We start from the raw sequence: 6,133 nt of genomic DNA, 5'->3' as shown, positions 1-6,133 counted from the left end.
TAACAAATAATATATTAACACTTAGTATTTTTTATTTTATCATAACTTATTTAGATGATAAATTTTTAAAGCAATATTTATAATTTCTACATAGAAAGGCAAAAATTTAACATCAAAAGTCAAATTCTCCCTAAATTTCACATAATACTCTATGTGAAGCCGTTTATATAACATCATAAATTTAAATTTAAAAACTACAGTCTAAGTTTCATGATTGCATAACTTGAGAAATAGTTAATTTCATAAATTTAGAAGGAAAAAAAATTTATCAACTTAATTTATGCACAAATTTTTCATAAACATTTTTTTAAACATTAATAAAACATATTCACTTTTTTATTTATAAATTTGTTATTAATTACATATAAAATAGTTAGAATTGAGAGCAATGTAATGCGAAATACTTAAATTTAACAGATAAATTCAATAATTTCACAGAATATAAAAGAAGAAGAAACATGCCATTAAAGATTAATGTTTAATTTTTTAAGACTCCAGTATTTTTCACAAGAATTTTATTAACACTTAATACTTTTTATGATAATTTATTTAGATAGGTGCAATTTTAAAGCAGTATTTTTGTGTATATACAAAGCCCAAAATTTAACATCAGAAGCCCAACCACCCCTAAATTTAACATCACAAAGCAATGTTTTGAATACCGTACCGGACGTCGTACCGGTCAAAGCACTGGAACGAAATATTTCGATACCAGTACCGTTTCGGAATAGCGTTTCGGGATAATCGATATATAAATAAATTATATATATAAATATATATAAAAATTATATTTTAAAATAATAGTCTATATATAAATAAATTATATATAAATACATATATATAAAAATTATAAATAGTCTAGTCTAAATTAGGGGTTAAAAAATAAATTTGTAATTTGAAAAAATGAAAAAAAAAAAAAACATACAGGCCGAAATATCGGCCGGTACCGGCCGAAATATAGGCCGATACAGGCCGAAATTCAGTCCGAAATGGCCAGTACCGGCCGGAATTTTAACCGGTACGGAACAGATATAATACCTGTACCGGCCGGACGGCCGAAACGAAAAATTTCGGCCGTACCGGCCGGTACAGTACGAAATTTAAAACTTTGTCACAAAGGCCTAACCCTTCAGTCCATACGACTACATTTATAGCAAAAAAACCTTACCTATTTATTTTCTTCTTCTCCTTTCTCTCTGTCCGTTTCTCTCTTTCTGCTTCTCACAAACCTCCATCACCGACACCAACTTAAGAAACCCTACCCATTTATTCCTTTTTTCTCCTTTCTCTCCGTCTCTTTCGGCTTCTCACAAAAACCCATCGTCAACGCCATCTTTCCCACAAAAGTCTCTCCCTTTCCCCATCTCATCTCCTACGATGCTATCACTTCTCTCTATATGAAGCTACGGCTACTCAAAGAAAGAAAAACCGCCAGCCTCTCCGTCAGTGAAGCGTCGTGTCTTCTCTCGGATCTCTGCTCCGTGTCTATAACATTGTGATTCTGTAATGGACGATGATGTAGGTGAATACAGGGAAAAGAATGGGTTGCCTTGCTTTAAGGGTAGGCTTCTCCAAAAAGTTTAGAGAGAGAGAGGGGAAAGAACAATTAGAGAGAGAAAATAGGAATATTACAAAATCTGGTATAACAAACCCGTACTAGGACTATAGTGAAATAGGTACTAACGGAAAGAGAAGAATTCCAAAAACAACCCGATTGTTACTAATTACTAGATAAAAGACAATACTAATGATGGGCTCGCAGGCCCATGAAATTAACCCATAAACAACTCAATATTAACTACGAACTAACATTCAAACAGGCTCTTTATTAAATCTTGGCCCTAGGCCCATACGACCAATTACCCTAACTAATTTCAGAACTCAGCTTCCTTCTTGTCTAACTCCTCAGTTCTCATACTTCATCTTCCTTCGTAGATTTCTTCACCTCAGGAACACCATTTGACAAAGCCACCCCATTTAGAGCACCTTGCCCACAAGATGCGCGAAGGAGAGCTTGATAGCTTCATACAGTTCCCATGTCGCATCGTCTTCAGACATACCTTGCCATTGCACCAAAATCTCAGTTTGAGGAAGATTCTTGACCTTGCAAATCCTTCGATCCAGCACCCTTTTAGGCTTAGGCTTGAGTAATCTATCGGAATCCATTGAAGGAATGGTTGGGATGGCCATGATCTGCCTCCTTGCCATTGCACCAAAATCTTAGTTTGAGGAAGATTCTTGACCTTGCAAATCCTTCGATCCAGCACCATTTTAGGCTTAGGCTTGAGTAATCTGTCGGAATCCATTAAAGGAATGGTTGGGATGTCCACGATCTATCTCCTAAGCTTCTTCTTCAACTGAGAGACGTGAAAAACAGGGTGAATGGTGGTGGTATTTGGCAGCTGGAATCTATAACTTGAAAAGGCCTGTGGAACCGTGGTGCTAGTTTGATGCCGCGGCAGAGAGCCATAGATGTCTGTCAGTATGCCTAAAGGCGTAAGTACACCCAATCTCCCACTTGAAAAATCTGTTCTTTACGTTTTAGATCCGCATATTTTTTTCATTCAGTCTTGTGATCTTTGTAAATTCTGCTTCAATAATTGCAACATCTGATCTCTAGCTCTTAGGTTTTCATTCACAATCTCGATTTTAGCTAGCCCAGGGGTGTAGTTCAACAATCTAGGTGGGGAATAGCCATAAAGGGCTTCAAATGGGATTACATGGTTTGAAGAATTTTGACAAGTATTGTACCAGTACTCAGCTAAGGGAACCCAATAGGCCCAATCCTTAGGCCAATCTCCAGTAAAGCACCTTAGGTAATTCTCCAATATTTTATTTATTGCCTCTGATTGCCCATCCGTCTGAGGATGATAGGCAGTACTAAAGGCTAGCTCAACCCCTTAAATCTTAAATAATTCCTGCCAGAAAAGGCTGGTAAATGTGTTGTCCCTATCAGAAACGATTGACTGGGGCATTCCATGCAACTTCAAAATATTTTGAGTGAACAATTGGGCTACTGTTTTTGTAGTGAAGGGATGGGCTAGAGGTGTAAAATGTGCATATTTCGTGAACCTATCCATTACAACCCATACACAATTTAGCCCTTGGGATGAAGGTAAGCCCTCGATGAAGTCCATAGTAATTTGTGACCATGGCTATAGGGGAGTGGGTAGTGGCTGCAGCAAACCACTAGGTTTGGATTGATCTGGTTTTACACTCTGGAAAATGTCACAATTCCTAATCATCTGTTTAACATCTGACTTCATACCCTACCAATGAAAATCCTTCTTGGCCCTGTGCAAGGTTTTATCATAGCCTGAATGATCCTCAATAAGACTAGTGTGCAATAGATGTAGAAGCCTTTGCCTGAATGCCTAATCTTCAGCAATCACTAACCTGCTTTTATAGAACAACTCATTCCTCACTGCATAAGTGGAGGGTAAGTCTCCCTTTTGGAATCTCAGTAGTAAGTCTTGCACTTTTGGGTCTACATGATACCCATGTTTAATCTCCTCTAACCAATCTAAAGTTGGCAAGGAAATAGCATTTATAACAATTTCTTCCTTAGTAGACTCCCCTTTTGATCTCCTGGATAATACATCAGCCACTGTATTGTCCTTCCCATTTTTGTATTCTACTAATTAATCATAACCTAGGAATTTAGCCACCCACTTATGTTGTATGGGGGTGCCTACATTCTACTCCAGCAGATATTTAAGACTTTGGTGATGGTCTCCACTTCTGCATTGTTATCACCAATGCATATTACTCTTTTTCATAAGTTGACAAAGCTAACACCCTTCCCATCAAGGCCTTACTGTAGAATTTTTATTTTTTATTTTTCATAAGAACAACCCCTATAGCACTTCCTGATGCATTACGCTCTATTGTGAAGGGTAGAGAAAAATTTGGAAAAATTAGCACTGGGGGCTGGGTCACTGCCTTCTTTAGGTTTTGGAATGCCTCTTTAGCTTCTTCACTCCACACAAACTGATCCTTTTTTAACAAGTGAGTAAGGGGGCTGCAAGACTGCCATAACCCTTAATAAACCTTCTATAATACCACATGAGCCCAAGGAACCCTCTTTAGAGACTTCAATGAGGTAGGAAATGGCCAATCTTCCACTACCTGCATATTGTCTAGGTCAGCCTTAACTCCATCACCTGAAATCACATGCTCCAAGTAAGCTATTTCTAAGGTGGCAAATCTGCACTTTGACATTTTGACAAGCAAACCATGATGTCTCAACGCCTCTAGAGTCACCCTTAGATGCTTTATGTGCTCTTGCAGTGAGCTATTGTACACTAGAATATTATAAAAAAAACACCAACAAAAACTTTCTCAAGTAGGGTTTAAAAATGTCGTTCATTGAACTTTGAAAGGTAGATGGTGCATTTGTTAATCCGAAATGCATGACATGTAACTCATAGTGTCCTTCATGAGTCATAAAAGCTATTTTATGAATATCTTCAAACTTAACCCGGATTTGGTGGTAACCCGAGCATAGGTCCAGCTTAGAGAAAAACTTAGACTCACTGAGCTCATCCACCAACTCCTCCACAACTAAAATTGGAAATTTATCTTTAACTGTCACACTGTTCAGGGCTCGGTAATCTACACACATTCTCCATGTCCCATCCACCTTTCTCACAAGTAACATCGGGGAGGAATAGGGGTTGGTACTGTGTCTTATTACCCTTGAGCTCAATAACTCCTTTACAATTTTTTTCGATCTCATCTTTTTGGAAGTAAGGGTAAGGATAAGGCCTCACTGAAACAGGCTTGGTATTTGGGTAAAGGGTAATAGTGTGGTCTTGGATTCGAGGTAGGACTAACCCTTTTAGTTCCCAAAAAACTTCCTTATATCGATCAAGTAACTGTTGTACAGCTATAGGAATACTCCCAGACAACCTCTCTTCTTTCATTCCAACTAGTTGTAATAACACACCCCTTTTTTTCCAGCGTGATTCTTATTTAAATTTCCCTCTTCAATTAAATTGGAAGGACATAATCCTTGTAAACAAACTTCCTGCCCCTTATACTGGAATTGCATTGACAATTCCTTAAATTCCACAATATAGGTCCCAACTCACGTAGCCATTATACCCCTAACACCATATCACATCCCACCAGCACCAGTACATAAGAATCTATGGTGAAAGTATGAGCCTGCATTTTAATTCTCACAGCAGCACCTTTCCCTTCACAACCCACAAGTTTACCATTGGCCACCTTAACTCTCACCTTCTCCCCATGATTCACATTCAAAACCCCATTTTTAGCGATTGGTGAGTGTTGCCAGTGTCGACCAGCACCACTATCTGTTGACTTCCCAACCTCCCTTTAATTTTCATGGTTTTAGGGCTTAGAGACCCAATAAGTGCATTAAGGGCAATTTCAAGCTGGGCTGGATTGGTGGTCAAATCTAGTATTTCATCACTTTCATTTTCCTCCACTGATAAGGGAACATCAACTGGCTCCTCCTCTACCTCATCTATCAAAAAGAATTTAGGCTATTGGCACTTGTGACCTAGATTCCACTTGGAATTGCAGTAATAGTATAGACCCTTATCACTTATCTCTTTCATTTGATGCAGTTTGATCTTTTGCACAGGGACAATAGCCTTAGAACCAAATCTAACATTGTTATTTGTTGCTGCAAAGGGTAATTTCAAGATCCCAGTGTCATGAGTGTTATGAAATTTTCTATTGATTTCCACATTCTCCTTTTGAATCTTTGCAAGACTGTATTCTGTCAACAAATTATTAGGATGTAACATCCTCATAGTTAGCCTTATCTCATCCTTGAGCCCACTAAGAAAACAGCTCAGTTTATACCCTTCCAACATCCCTTGAGTCTATTTAACAGTGACTCAAAATTTGACTTATATTCTTCTACAAATTCGGTCTGTTTCAGCCTCGTTAAGGCTTCCATGGGGTCATCGTATGAAGATGGCCCAAACCTTACCAATAAAGCCTTCGTAAAACCCTCTCAATCCCTCAAACCCCCTAATTCCTCAACATCCTAGAACCAAACTAAGGCTTGACTCTCTATATGGAAAGAGGCCAGCTTCAGTTTATGTTAGGGTAGGGTATTATAGTATGAAAAAAATATTTTGTTTTATATATCTAT

The sequence above is a fragment of the Juglans regia genome, chromosome 7 (genome assembly GCF_001411555.2).
Source record: "Juglans regia cultivar Chandler chromosome 7, Walnut 2.0, whole genome shotgun sequence".
Classification (NCBI taxonomy): Eukaryota; Viridiplantae; Streptophyta; class Magnoliopsida; order Fagales; family Juglandaceae; genus Juglans; species Juglans regia.
The sequence above is the reverse complement of the archived record's forward strand: the minus strand, read 5'-3'. Positions refer to the sequence as shown.